This window comes from Lathyrus oleraceus, chromosome 1 (assembly GCF_024323335.1).
Source record: "Lathyrus oleraceus cultivar Zhongwan6 chromosome 1, CAAS_Psat_ZW6_1.0, whole genome shotgun sequence".
NCBI lineage: Eukaryota > Viridiplantae > Streptophyta > Magnoliopsida > Fabales > Fabaceae > Lathyrus > Lathyrus oleraceus.
The window spans coordinates 132,944,349-132,960,710 of NC_066579.1; positions in this window are offsets into that span (position 1 = coordinate 132,944,349).

Below are 16,362 nucleotides of genomic sequence, written 5' to 3' on the forward strand. Positions count from 1 at the left end.
CTCTAAAACTTGCTCTCGTCCTGATCTAGAATTAATGTCTAATTTACACTGTCCAGTTAAAACCTCAAACTCTCGCTCTATTGATTTTAACTTCTTTATGTCTTTTACTTTCGTAAAACCTTTGTTATTAAACCTGTAAATTTAAACCGTAAAAAGAGTGATTTTAATTCTAAACTTAATTTAACCGACTTAGTTTTTATTCCTTCATTCCGCTTACTTTACATACCGATACCTAAATAAATTAGCCAGACATGCTAAACAAACTAAAATATTTATCATGCATAAACAGACTCATCCCAGGCAGATAATATAAATAAATAATAAAACAAAGCATTAAATAATAATTAAAGAACCTGAATGAGGTAAACAATAGTCTTGAACACTCCACCACAAGCCGGTAGGATTTGTTCTTGGATTCTTCAGTTAAACAACAAATTAAAACGAAGGAAATAAAACTAGATTCTAACGTAAGGTTAGATCCGGTAAAAAGGTGTACAATAGTTTCCGGTGTAGAAACTATTGTACGAAAAGAATTAACTAAATGCTAAAAGGAAAAAGGAAAATAGAAATTGCAAAAGAGATAAAGTAGAACTCGTAAAAATAATAAAGAAACAATGCCTAAGCTGCTGGAAAAATAAAATATGCAAAAGCGAAAACGGCAAAGGAAAAATGTGGAAAAGCTTCGGAACCCTCTTTGGTTTTTGCAAGTGGCTATTTATATATGTTTGAGTAACCGCTTCCGCTGCCAAAAAGTCTTCAACGTGGATAAATGCATGGCGTGGATATAGGGCCCAACACTCCTCAACGTCTCCTCAACGTCTCTGAGGCGTTCCTTGCGCCAAAAATGTAGGGGAATGGTGTGACGTTCGTCACACCATGTGTGACGTCCGTCACAGGAGTGTGCAAGGCGTGACGCTCGTCACGCCCTCTGTGACGTCCGTCACATGCACGGCACCTGCGCTTTTGTGTTTTGGGCTGGGCTTTGACATTTGGTTCATTTTCTTTCCTTTTTGTACCTCCTTTTCTTCCATTTTTACTTGTGCTTCAAAATAAGCCACCTGAGACAAATAGGAAGAAAATACCGCGTAATATCTAATAAAATGAAGTGAACTGAAATAAATAATAATAAAATTTAATTGAATTAAGTCCAAAAATATGATATAATTTCGTGTTATCAAAGGCTTCTCTTGCTCTCATCATTAAACCGACCAGACCAGTACCATATTCTTCTGAAAAGGCGGTCCCCTATCGCTACAATGCTGTAGCAGTGGAAAATGGGAAAGAGGTGTCTTTGCCTTCTTCATCTATTGTAAATATTGTTGATGTTAGTGGTATGACCCGTAGTGGTCATGTATTTTCAGCACCGCCAAAGCCTCAAGCTGATGCTCGAGGAGGTGTTGATGCTAATTCTGTTGAACGCCCGATTGGGAATGTTGTGAGCACCCCGAATCTGGAACTTGTTGTTAAGTCATCCTCTACGTCAAGAACTCCTGCTTCTGCTGGCCCGAGTGGCAACACAAAAGAAGACTGTGATGAGATGCTGAGGCTCATCAAGAGAAGTGAGTACAACGTTGTAGACCAGCTTCTACAAACGCCATCCAAAATATCTGTGTTATCATTGCTTTTGAATTCAGAACCACACCGAGAGGCTCTGCAGAAGGTGTTGGATGTGGCATATGTGGATCACGGTGTCACGATAGAACAATTCGATAGCATTGTTGCAAACATTACTGCTTGTAACAACTTTAGTTTTTGTGACTCTGATCTCCCCGAGGAGGGAAGAGACCACAACTTGGCATTGCATATATCTATGGGTTGCAAAGACGATGCCATGTCCAATGTACTGGTGGACACTGGGTCATCATTGAATGTATTTCCAAAAACCACTCTTACGATGCTGTCATATCAGGGGCCTCCCATGAGGCATAGTGGAGTAGTTGTGAAGGCTTTCGATGGGTCTCGCAAAACTGTGATTGGCGAGGTTGATCTCCCAATCAAAATTGGACCAAGTGATTTCCAGATTACCTTCCAGGTTATGGACATTCACTCATCGTATAGCTGTCTCCTAGGTAGACCATGGATTCACGAGGCAGGCGCCGTGACATCCACCATACACCAGAAACTGAAATTTGTGAAGAATAAGAAGCTGGTGGTGGTAGGGGGAGAGAAGGCTCTCCTGGTTAGCCATTTGTCTTCCTTCTCATATATAGATGTTGAGGATGAAGTTGGAACCCCTTTCCAAGCTTTACCTATTGCTGAACCTATTGAGAAGAGAACTCCTTCATTTGCTTCCTACAAAGATGCAAAGTTGGCCATTGAGCATGATGCAACTGCTGGATTGGGGCAAATGATTCAGTTGGAGGACAACAAATCCCGGGCTGGCATAGGCTATTCTTCTAGTGTCTTCAACAAGCAAGGGTTGTTCAAGAGTGGAGGGTTCATCCACACTGGTTAGGACAAGGAGGCTGCTGCCATCTTGGAAGAGGACGAAGAGGATTCTGGCAACTTCATCATCCCTGGGGGGATCTGCAATAATTGGGTCGCTGTGGATATTCCAACAGTTATCCATAAGTCAAAGTAATGTTCATTGTGTTTAAAAACCGTCTTCCCATGCCAAAAGGAGGAGTGATGACATTGTTGGCGCATAAATACAATGATATTTTCATTCAATAGATTCATGTTAAATATTTGTTTTTCCAATTATTTTCCCTTTTTGTTTTTTGCATGAAATTGGTGATCACATAAAACCTCAAAAACAAGAATAAAATCAATATTTTCATCTGCATAATGATTTGCCTTGTTTGAATTCTAAAGCTTTCATATCCAAAATCATTATGCAGGTTGATCAAACCCATTGAACATAATGACCCAACACCATCTCCCAACTTTGAATTCCCTGTATTTGAAGCGGAAGAAGATGATATTGAAGAGATTCCTGACGAGATTACCCGTCTACTTGAGCATGAAGAGAAGATCATTCAGCCACATCTTGAGAATCTGGAAACAGTCAACTTGGGGTCTGAAGATTGTATGCGAGAAGTGAAGATTGGGGCACTCTTGGAAGTATCTGTTAAGAAGGGGTTGATTGAATTGCTACGAGAATATGTTGATGTCTTTGCCTGGTCATATGAAGACATGCCTGGTCTAGATACAGATATTGTGCAACATTTCCTGCCTTTGAAACCTGAGTGCGTGCCTATGAAGCAGAAGCTCAGAAGAACTCATCCCGATATGGCAGTAAAGATCAAAGAGGAAATTCAGAAGCAAATTGATGCGGGGTTTCTGGTGACTTCTACATATCCTCAATGGGTGGCCAATATTGTGCCTGTGCCTAAGAAAGACGGAAAAGTCCGGATCTGTGTGGACTATAGAGACTTGAATAAAGCTAGTCCAAAAGATGATTTCCCTCTACCATACATTGATATGTTGGTAGATAATACAACTAAACTCAATGTCTTCTCATTTATAGATGGATTTTCCGGATATAATCAGATTAAGATGGCACCCGAGGATATGGAGAAGACAACATTCATCACACCTTGGGGAACATTCTGTTATCGAGTGATGCCATTCGGTTTGAAGAACGCCGGAGCCACGTATCAACGAGCTATGACCACCTTGTTTCATGATATGATGCACAAGGAGATCGAGGTATATGTTGACGATATGATCGCTAAATCAAGAACGGAGGTTGAACATGTAGAGCACCTGTTGATGCTTTTTCAGGGTTTGAGGAAATACAAGCTCCGTCTGAATCCCAACAAGTGTACATTTGGAGTCCGTTCCGGTAAGTTATTCGGCTTTATCGTTAGTGAAAGAGGTATTGAGGTTGATTTTGCAAAGGTCAAAGCAATACAAGAGATTCCTGCGCCCAAAACTGAGAAGCAAGTCCGAGGTTTTCTTAGCCGCTTGAATTATATTTCCAGATTCATATCCCACATGACTACCACATGTGCGCCGATATTCAAGCTCCTCCGGAAAGATCAGTCCCATGATTGGACCAAGGATTGCCAGAAAGCTTTTGATAATATTAAAGAGTATTTGTCTGAGCCTCCGATCCTGTCTCCGCCCGTGGAAGGAAGACCATTGATTATGTATCTGACTGTTCTTGAAGACTCAATGGATTATGTCCTTGGTCAGCAAGACGAATCAGGAAAGAAAGAATATGTTATTTACTACTTGAGCAAGAAGTTCACTGATTGTGAGTCTCGATACTCAATGCTTGAGAAAACATGTTGTGCTTTGGCTTGGGCTGCTAAGCGCCTATGCCAGTATATGTTAAATCATACGACGTGGTTGATATCCAGAATGGATCCAATCAAGTATATCTTCGAGAAGCCTGCTTTAACAGGGAGGATTACCCGTTGGCAGATGTTGTTATCTGAGTATGATATTGAGTATCGAGCTCAGAAGGCTATTAAAGGTAGTATCTTGGCTGACCACTTGGCACATCAGCCGATTGAGGATTATCAGTCAGTTCAGTATGACTTCCCAGATGAGGAGATTCTGTATTTGAAAATGAAAGATTGCGATGAGCCTACGCTCGATGAAGGGCCAGAGCCTGGTTCCAAATGGAGTATGGTGTTTGATGGCGCTGTAAATCAATATGGAAATGGTATTGGGGCAGTGATTATTACTCCTCAGGGCACACACATTCCTTTTACAACAAGGCTAACTTTCAAATGCATGAATAATATGGCTGAATATGAGGCCTGTATTATGGGATTGGAGGAATGCATTGATCTTAGGATCAAGTATCTTGATGTATATGGTGATTCGGCCCTCGTTGTTAATCAGATTAAGGGTGAATAAGAGACGAATCAGCTCGGCCTCATTCCATATATTATGCGAGGAGGATTTCAACGTTTTTTACTGAGGTTGACTTCCATCATATTCCTCGAGATGAGAATCGGATGGCAGACGCTCTTGCTACACTTGCTTCAATGATTGTGGTTAAACTTTAGAATGAAGTTCCCAATATCACTGTGATGCGCTTGGATAGACCAACTCATGTATTTGCAGTAGAAGAAGTAAAAGATGATAAGCCATGGTATTATGATATCAAGTGTTTCCATCAGAACCAGTCTTACCCGCCCGGGGCATCTGTGAAGGATAGGAAAACTCTGAGGAGATTATCAAGAAGTTTCTACCTCAATGGTGATGTGCTTTATAAGAGAAATTTCGACATGGTTCTGCTCAGATGCGTGGATAGACACGAAGCAGACCTGTTGATGACTGAGGTCCATGAGGGTTCATTCGGTACTCATTCCAATGGACATGCCATGGCTAGAAAGATATTGAGAGCAGGCTACTATTGGCTGACAATGGAGTCTGACTGCTGCAAATATGTGAAGAAATGCCATAAGTGTCAGATTTATGCGGATAAGATTCATATTCCCCCGACACTTCTGAATGTGATTTCATCACCATGGTCTTTCTCCATGTGGGGAATTGATATGATTGGCATGATAGAGCCAAAAGCGTCTAATGGACACAGATTTATTCTCGTAGCAATTGATTACTTCACCAAATGGGTTGAAGCGGCATCATATGCAAATGTGACTAGGCAGGTAGTCGTGAAGTTTATCAAGAATCAACTCATATGCCGATATGGTGTGCCAGATAAGATCATTACTGATAATGGATCTAACCTGAACAACAAAATGATGAAAAAGCTGTGTAGTGAGTTCAAGATTGCGCATCAGAACTCTTCTCCCTATAGACCCAAGATGAACGGGGTTGTTGAAGCTGCTAATAAGAATATCAAGAAGATTATCCAAAAGATGGTTATCACGTACAAAGATTGGCATGAGATGTTGCCATTTGCTTTACACGGATATCGTACATCTGTCCGTACTTCAACAGGGGCAACCCCTTTCTCTCTTGTTTATGGCATGGAGGATGTGCTCCCAGTAGAGGTGGAGATCCCATCAATGAGAGTCTTGATGGAAGCCAAGTTGACTGATGCTGAATGGGTTCAGAGTCGTTATGACCAGCTGAATTTGATAGAAGAAAAGAGATTGACTGCCATGTACCATGGTCAATTATATCAACAAAGGATGAAGAAAGCTTTTGACAAGAAGGTCAAGCCTCGTGTGTTCCGAGAAGGTGACCTTGTGCTCAAGAAAGTCTTGTCTTTCGCGCCCGATTCCAGGTGCAAGTGGACTCCAAACTATGAAGGTCCATATGTTGTTAAGAGAGCCTTTTCAGGTGGTGCTTTGATACTTACAACTATGGATGGGGAGGATTTCACTCGTCCTGTGAATTCAGATGCAGTCAAGAAATACTTCGCCTAAAATAAAAACAGATTAGCTCGCTAAGTTGAAAATCCGAAAGGGCGGCTTAGGCAAAAATGAGCGTCTCGGTGGATTGAAAACCCGAAAGGGCGATCCAGGAAAAAGTTAGAGACATAAAAAAAAATGTATCCCGATAGATTGAGTACCTCATCCTGGGGCAATCTAGGCAAAAATTAGGGATTTGGCAAGTAACTGCACCCTGGCAAGACTTTGTTCTACAACTGTCATCCGTCAGAGATTCTTGCTCATTTGTCATCAACCAAAGCTTCAAATACATTGGATTCAGAATTGGTGGAGAAATGGGCACTATGTTCAATGTAGCCCTTTTCCAATATATATCACCAATTTCAAATTTGTAAAGATCTATGGAGTCTTGCCATTTGCAGACTACCATTCCATCAAATAAATTTGAGCCTTTTATCCAATTATTTGCACTCTTATTTGTTTCTATTCAACAAATGTTTTACATGTTTTAATTGAGAAAATATCATTGTTTTAAATAATCAAATTTTTCATCATTTGTTTTTAAACAAAGCGAACATTCACAATGACGAAAGGATACTTAGGAGATCTTCAGTGCTCTCCCAAGGATGGTATGATCCCCAACAGGGTAAGACATTTGTTCATATTCCTGGCATGCTTGTATCCTCTTCCTACCAGAGCCTTTTGTGGTTTTTCCGCCAAGCAGAGTGTGTGATAAGATATTCATCCCTCTTTCCTCCTCAGCAGATGTGATCCCTTTGGTAGTACGGTATTTGGTGGTGACCTTGGAAGCTTCCTATTTGGTGGTTGATCCCTAGAATTCCTTTATTTCCTCGGCTAAATTCCCCAGTAGAGTTGCTTATGCGGCGGATTTTATCTGTGCAATAACTCCTGTCCTCAGCTGGAATGACTGATGTTCATCCCCCTGCAGAGATCTTTGCTTCCTGGTATTACTTGCCCTCATCAGATAGGATACTCTCCGGTGAACCTGGCTTTCTCTCTTGAGATGTAGTACCGGATGTTTGTGTACTTATTCTTTGGAGCTGTTTTTGTTAGAAATGTTTGTTTGTCAGCATTCAGCATACATAAACCACGCATGTGTGCATATAGTTTTCAAACATTCAGATATTCATGATTGCATTCTTTGCCATATATCTTTGTTTGTTATCCCCTGCTAGTGGGTAATACATTTCCCAAGTAGATGTCGGTGTCTAATCTCCCCATGTAGAGTCAGCCCCTTAAGCAGAAAGTGTTTATCTTTCCTTCCATATTCCCCATCGAGTTATATCCTCGTGGATGATGGTTGTTTCTGTTCCTTCCCAACATATATTGGGATGGATTTCCCTATTAAGTTATATCCTCACTAGAACGAGTTTTGATTCAGCTTGCCTCTTTAGTTTGATCCTAGATTGGCCTTTTGTGACTATTTCCTGCGCTTCACTGTGGTATAAATGAATAATTGCTCAGTAATTAGTAATCATTCATCTTATCCCCGGCGGAGTCTGTGGTTTTCTACCTTTATACCGATAGTTGTAAACCCTATTTCATCCCCTTGCAGAGTTAACCTTTTGTTCATCCTAATCGATGACGGTTACTCTTCCGTGGTTTTCTACCCAGTATCCGGTAAATGTAATCCCCTCCTTAACGGTTAGCATTATCCAATAGTCGGTGTTGATATTCCCTCATTCTTTTGGTTTATTGCTCTGATTAGGCAGTTTATCCCCAGCAAGTCATTTTTCATATACCGGTTGCCGGTAATGTTGTTGCTCCCCTTGAATGGTCATCATTATATACCTAGTTTCGGTATCCCGATGCTTTTCTCTCTCGGTCGATTTATCCTTTATTAGCCCAGTAGCCGGTTGTGGATAATCTTCCATGCGAGTATATTATCTATGTTCTGACGGTAATAGATAATATATCTCATGCACTCTTTGGTCGAAGCCTTTTGTTCTTCCCCAGTTGAGTAAGATTCGTATCCCTTTTTGGGAATCGAATGTCCATCCCATAAACGAGTTTGCTTTTAGCCCTCTTTTGGATGATGAGTGTCTTGGGAATATTCCCCAATTCACGTTTTGGTTAGTCACCTATTATATGCCCAGTAACCGGCATCCCTGGTGTTCCCTCCTTCTGCTCCCTATTATGACTTTTTGTCCCCTGTGGAGTCAGAATCCCTGAGTTGAAATATACCTTTTAGGTCTTCCTCATACGTTTTGGATGTTTGATATCTCTCACCCTTATATCGGTCTTAGATATTCATTCTCCCGGAGCATGTTTTTCCCTCACCCTGATGCCGGTGGGATCACATGATCTCTTTTTGAGCTTATTACCCAGTAACCGGTAATACCTCATTTTTTATTTCCTCAGTTGAGTCCTTAGTGGACATCCCCACCTGAGTCCGGATTTTTATCCGAGGTATCCGTTACGGGTAACTTTGCTGTATTGGCATATTCCCTAATACGTGCATCTTCGAGTCAGTTCGAGTCTTTCCATTGATTTATTTCATGGATTCTCTCCGTGTCTCTCAGCAAGTTTCAAGTCGTGACCTGCTCACGCGTTTTCATCCCTTTACTCCCTGGTAGAGTCTCTGCCCATAGAATGAATTATTCATAGGGATTGTCGATTTCCTCCTGATCTTTGCCTTTGTGGACGCATATCCCCACAAAGTTTTACCATTTGCATACATACATTTGCATCATCAGGTCTCTTAGGGACCAAAATTCGTCTATTTGTTATTATTTAAGCCCATTCTACCTCGTCGAAACGAAGATTTTAACCTTCACTCCTCCGGCTAGAATGACCTTAAATAGGGGCATCTGTAAGACCCCAATTTTGGCCCTAAGATCCCTCATGGCATTATAACATTGCATTTGCAAGGCCTCAAGGATCATAAGCATCTTGGTTCCCTTTACCTATGGGTAGGACCTCTTGTGAGTGATTTGAGATCACCAAGCATGCTTGAATTGTATATTATTGCTTTTCTTATTTTGATTACTAACCAAAAGCACAAAAAATATGTCACTAACATTTTTTGTTTGTAGCTTGAGCAATCACAAGGTCAAGAGCTTCAAGGAGATCCTTTGTGTAGAGATATGGCCAAGTGAAGATGATGGCAAGCATGGTAATGGTTCCCAAAGCTCTCATCCATCAAATATGCCTCCCTAGCATCTCAATTCATCATTTTGATCAAAGCAAGTCAAAGGGTTTGAGGTTTGTTCCCCAAAGAAACCCTAATTCATCTGTGCATCATAATGCCTTGCTCTTGAAGCAACCTCAGCCCATGATCAAATGCAATCAAGGGAAGTTCTTTAATTCATCATTTCATTCATATTTGAACTTATTTTAATGTTCTCAATCACCAATTCATCAAGATATGAGTCATGGACTTGAGAAGTTGATCAGTCAATCCATCTGATTATTTTGAAATGCACTGAGACCTAACTTTCTATGTATTGGTCAAATGGAGATGATCTCAAAAGAAAAAATGTTCTTAAGGACAATATGAAAAAATTTCATGTTCATCAAAAATTGATTTGAGGCTTCGAAGGTCATCTCCCATTCCAATACATTATAGGTCATTTTGACCGAAACCTTAATTTTGGGTCAACTTACCAAGGACATAACGCATTCATTTTTTTATGATTTTGAGGTGGGATAAAATGAATTTGAAAGCTTAAGATGTTTACTTCAAATGTTATATTGAACAAATTTTCAAAACCTCAAAGGAAATACATGTGATAATGCAAAACATTATAGGTCACTTTGGACCAAATGCATTGAAAGGCAAAAAAGTCTAACTTCAAGTGCCCATAACTCTTTCATCAAAAACCCAAATGATGCAAAAGTTAAGTCCATTTTGATTGTCTTGAAAAGATATACAACTTTGATGTTGGAGGTTTTTTCATTTGAAGTTTGCATCATCAAAACAGAAGGGCTTGAACATTGGCCAAATTTAGAAACTTTGCCTTTATATGTTTTGCACCTTGCACTTTAAACTCAAATTTCACCAATTTCCAGACTTCAAATGGATTTTTGCCCAACATAACAATTGTTCCTTACATCAAAACCTTTCCAACCATTACTCACATGCTCATGTTTGGATTTGGCAAGTGGCATTTTCGAAGAGGAGAAGTTTTAGGCATGATTATGCATAACATGTTGAAACTCATTATACAAGCTTGTGCATTGCCAATTCCACGACCATTTCAGCTCAGTTATGCTTCAGAGTGCATTTGGCATTGAATTTGGGACTTTGAATGATCATGCAAGCCCATGCAATGAATATCCAATTCCATGCACACGACTTTGATCACACTCACCTTACCTTTCCATATATAAATAAGAGCCTCACTCCATTCAAATTTCATCCATGAATCAACCTGAAATGCTGCTGAACTAAAAACCTAACCTCTCACCAAAGGAGCTATTTCACTTTTCTTCAATTTTTTCAGATCTAAAATTCAACTACATCTGGTTGAATCTTTGGATCTAAAGCTCATAGATCTTCATCCTTTAGCCCATTGCACTTCTGTTTTGCCAAAGGAAGCAAGGAAGCAAGCTCAAATCTCCAGAATCCAAGGTTGTTCTTCAACTGGTTTTTTCTTCAAAACTCACCATTTATTGATCTATTTGGTTGGATATTGTGTTGACTGAAGTCCTCTTCATAGAGGCAATTGTTTTGAATGCTCAATTGTTTTGGATATTGTGTTGGCTGAAGTCCTCTTCATAGAGATCTAGAGTGGAATTAAGTGGTACAGGGATGATGTACATCATCCCAGCTTTCCAATGATGTATGGATCGTGTATTTTGGTTAAGCTTTTGAAACTTGCAAATGACACCGGAATCTTCATGCTCACCGGAGAAGAAGGTGGCTCCGGTGATCGTCCATTTGCCAGATGCATTGTGGACTGTTGGATGCTTTCTCCAGTTTATATCACAACCGTTTGATCTTATGACTTTTAATAATGCCATGTGTGATGCTGTTGACTCAAGTACACCATGCGCGCGCGTCTCCCTGCCTTCAGATGTGCCACGTCAATTAATGAATCCAGATCTGACGCCTCTGGATTTTTGGCATTTTCTATTTTCTGATTTATTTTCTTTTATTTCCATTATTTTCAAAGATTCATATCTTCTTCATTTTAATTCCAAAAAATATGGGACCAATTGCATTCTTCTCCAAATAATTTCTAGTTTCTAATTTTGATTTTTAATATTTTTTATTTTGTTATTTGATATTTTTTGTGAATTTTCTCTTTTCTGGTTATTTTTAATTCATTTTAAATAGTTCTTGATATTCAAAAAATACAAAAATATTTTCCTAACCTATTTGAATGATGATGAATCTAATGAAAAATATTCTCATCCATTTTTTAATTGATTTGAGATTTATTTGAGATTTTAGTTCAATTAGGTTATTTTTATTCATTTTTAATTGATTAAAAATAGTTTCTGACTTTTAAAAATGCTGAATTTTTTTGTCAAACCTTGTTTGACCTTATTGAACTTAGGACAAATCACTTGGACCTTTCAAGGTTGATTTGAAGTGATTTTAAAGTTTGACCTTTCTTTTATTTTTAATTCAAGTTTATTTTAATATTAAAAATGCAAAAAATATTTTGCTTATTGTTTGACCTCCAATCTTCATCTCATTTCTGATTTCTCATTGTTTGACTTTGACTTTCAATGTCATTTGGTCAACACACATGGATTGGTACATTTTATGGCACCTTATGCACTTTATTCTTTCCATTATTCCTCTCTTTCTTCTTCTTCTTCTTTTTCCTTTTTGGTCAATGAGTTGAAGGTTGATAAGTTAGCATTGTTTAGGGAGACTTAACCTTCCTTGATTCAAATCTAATTCATCTTGATCATCTGATCAAGTGAATGGCTTTGCATTAAGGATAGGTTGTTTCCTAAATCATGCAAAAGACTTAAACCAATACAAGATCAATTCTCTTCTTCTTTTTGGCATGGCAAGTTGTTGGAACTTGGTTCACTAATCAAGACTTCTAACTTGTGTTGTTGCCTACATTATTATTGACCGGCCTCAGATAATTGTGACTTCTACATAAGTCCAATTACGATTGCTTAACATAGCAGTAAATTTGCCTTATGGCACACTAACTACTAACACTAACCATTAACAATTAACATTTACTTTTTGCTCTTTACTTTTAATGCAATTTACTATTCTTGCACATATTATCCATTTGCTTTTCCCTTTGCTCATTTGAGCACATGTTTATGTTAATGACATTTGCCTTTTGCTCACTTGAGCACATAATTGTGTATATACTATTGTGCTTGTGTTTTGTCTGTTTGTTGTGAATCAAATGCAAAGAATTGGACAAAGTGACTTAGACTTTAGGACTTTCCCTATGCAAATTTGGAGTCAAAGAGAAACTAGGCATTGGGCCTTTAGAATGCTTAAGCTTGAAGATGAACATTGAAAGGACCCTATTCTAAACTCCCTCTTGTCCATTCTTTGATTGTATTATAGAAATTTTTGATGTGTGTTTTCTTGTGCTAGGAGTTCCAACTTGAGCTTTATTGAGGAACCATTACCACGAGCTTCCAAGAGAGAGAGACCCAAGATACATTGAGGAGTCTTTCCAAGAGTTCATTTGACTGTTGATTACTTGAGTTTATGCTTATGTGATTGCTTATTCCAAAGGATGAGAGCTACTTGGATCATCAATATGATCTCAAGAGAGGAACTCCATTGTGGTTTTGTTTCTTATTCCTTACCTCTTGCATGCTTAGGACTTTAGCCCTTCTTCTTCTTCTCTCCACTCTAACCCAAGCCAAAACTTTTGTGCAAACATCTAACACTTGTTTTCAACCTTAGAAACCTAAGCCTTATGCTCTTGATTTTCAAACTTTCTTTTCATAATACTTATTTTGAATTGAATCTTTAAGTCAACTTTGACCATTTTGTATATACTTCTAATTGGTAACTATAACCCATTCAAATGTCTCTTGTGGTTTCAATGGCCACTTTCTAATCAAAACCTTTCCATAACCTTTAGCTATTAGGTTTGAGTTATCTTTGTGGTAGATGTAATACTCACCTATATCCTTCGTGATGGACAATGAGTCTTCCATGCTTATTATAGGGTTAACCCTGTAAGACCCCAATTTTATCCCTAAGATCCCTCATGGCATCATAACATTGCATTTGGCATTGCCTCAAGGATCATAAGCATCTTTGTTCCCATTGCCTTTGGATGGGACTCCTTGTGAGTGGTTTGAGATCACCAAGCATGTTTGAATTGTATATCATTGCTTTTCTTATTTTATTTACTAACCAAAAGCACAAAAATATGTCACTAACATCTTTTGTTTGTAGCTTGAGCAATCACAAGGTCTAAAGCTTCAAGGAGATCATTGGTACAAAGACCTGGTCAAGAAGAGATGATAGCAAGCATGGTAATGGTTCCCAAAGCTCTCATCCATCAAATATGCCTCCCTAGCATATCAATTCATCATTTTGGTCAAAGCAAGTCAAAGGATTTGAGGTTGGTTCCCTAAAGAAACCCTAATTCATCTGTGCACCACAATACCTTGCTCTTGAAGCAACCTCAGCCCATGATCAAACACAATCAAGGGAAGTTCTTTAACTATTCATGTCATGCATATTTGAACTTATTTGAGTGTCCTCAATCATCAATTCATCAAGATATGAGGCATGGACTTGAGAAGTTGATCAGTCAATTCATCTGACTATTTTGAAATGCACTGAGACCTAACTCTTTATGTGTTGGTAAAATGGAGATGGTTCCAAAAGCAAAAATGTTCTTAAGGACAATATGAACAACCTTCATGTTCATCAAAAATTGATTTGAATCTTGGAAGGCCATCAGGCATTCCAATACATTATGGGTCATTTTGACTGAAACCCTAATTGTGGGTCAACTTCCCAAGGACATAACTCATTCATTTTTTATGATTTTGAGGTGGGATCAAATGCATTGGAAAGATTAAGCTATCTACTTCAAATGTTATGTTGAACAGAATTTAAATATATCAAAGTAAATACATGTGATAATGCAAGAGATTATAGGTCCTTTTGGGCCAAATGCATTAAAAGGCAAAAAAGTCCAACTTCAAGTGCCCATAACGCTTTCATCAAAAATCCAAATGATGCAAAATTTAAGTCCATTTTGATTGTCTTGAAAAGATCTACAACTTTGATTTTGAAGAGTTTTTCATTTGAGGCCCATGCATGGAGGCCCTCTCCATTCATGCAAATTTGAAATCATACTTTCAGCATGGCTTTGGCTATAAATACATGGCATGTAAGCTCTCATTTCACACCCTGATTCGACCTGAAATGCTGCAGAATTCTCTCCATAACCACCACTAAAGAAATTTTCACTTTTCTCTAAAAAATTCAGATCTGAATTTCAACTTCCTTGGTTGATTTTCAGACCTATAATTCCTCAGCCTTGCTTCCTCTTCATCACTAGATCTCATTGCAAGCCTTGGTTGTGAAGAATTGTGCTTACAAGACCTGCATTTCAAAGGTGGATAACAGAACTTTTCCTCTTCGAAACTCTTTGATCCTTGCTTATTTCTTGTGTTTCTTGGTCTGGCTGAAGTCCTCTCAATAGAGGCATTTGATTTGTGCTTTCAATTTTGCAAAAACATGAAGTTCATGATGAACACCATCATACTTCCAGCTCTAATTTCTCCATTTATAGGGATCTAGAGTGGAAGTGCATGGTATAGGAGTGATGTACATCACTTCCTCTTTTGATTGGTATATAGATCACTCCATTTGATTGAGATTGCCATGTCTACAATTCTCACCGGAGCTGGAGGTCTCACCGGAGAAGACGGTGGCTCCGGTGGCCATCCCAACTCTAGATCCAATCATAGCCGTGCGTTTCTATTCCCATATTCGATCTGATCCGTTCAATGTTATGACCAAATTAATGGCTCCATGTGGTTGCATTGAATGTGGACTACACTAAGCGCGCGCTTCTGGACGCTTGGATCTGCCAGCTCAATTAATGAGCTCAGATCCAAGGGCTCTCGTTTTTTGCCATTTTTAATTTCTGATTTTATTTTCTTTAATTCCATTTTATTTCAAAAATCAATATCTCTTTCATTTTTTATCCAAAAATTATGGGACCAATTGCATTAGTCTCCAAATAATTTCTAGTTTCTATTTCTGATTTTTAATATTTTTTATTTTGTCATTTGATATTTTTTGTGATTTTTCTCTTTTTCTGGTTATTTTAATTCATTTTAATCAGTTTTTAATATTCAAAAAATACAAAAATATTTTCCTAACCTATTTGAATGATGATGGATCTATGAAAAACATTCTCATCAATTTTCAAATTGATTTGAGATTTTAGTTCAATTAGGTTATTTTTATTCATTTTTAATTGATTAAAAATAGTTTCTGACTTTTAAAAATGCTGAAATTTTTTGTCAAACTTAGTTTGACCTTGTTGAACTTGGGATAAATTACTTGGACCTTCCAAGGTTGATTTGAAGTGATTTTGAAGTTTGACCTTTTCTTTTAATTCAAGTTTATTTTAAATATTAAAAAATGCCAAAAATATTTTATTCATTTCTTGACTTCCAATCTTCATCTCACTTCTGTTTTTGATTGTTTGACCTTGACTTTCAATGTTATTGGTCAACATATGAGGATTGGTACATTGTATTTCATTTAATGCACTTTAATTTTGCCATTTCCATTTCTCTTATCCATCTCCTTCTTCTTCTCCTTCTTATTTTTCTTTTTTGATCAATGAGTTGAAGGTTGATAAGTTAGCATTGATTAGGGAGATTTAATCTTCCTTGATTCAAATCTAATTCATCTTGATCAATTGATCAAGTGAATGACTTTGCATTAAGGATAGGTTGTCTTCTAAATCATGCAAAAGGCTTAAACCAACACAAGATCAATTCTCTTCTTCTTTTTGGCATGGAAAGTTGTTGGGACTTGGTTCACTAATCAAGACTCCTAACTTGTGTTTGTTGCCTACATTATTACTGACCGGCCTCAGATAGTTGTGACTTCTACATAAGTCCAATTACGATTGCTTAACATAGCGCTAAATTTGCC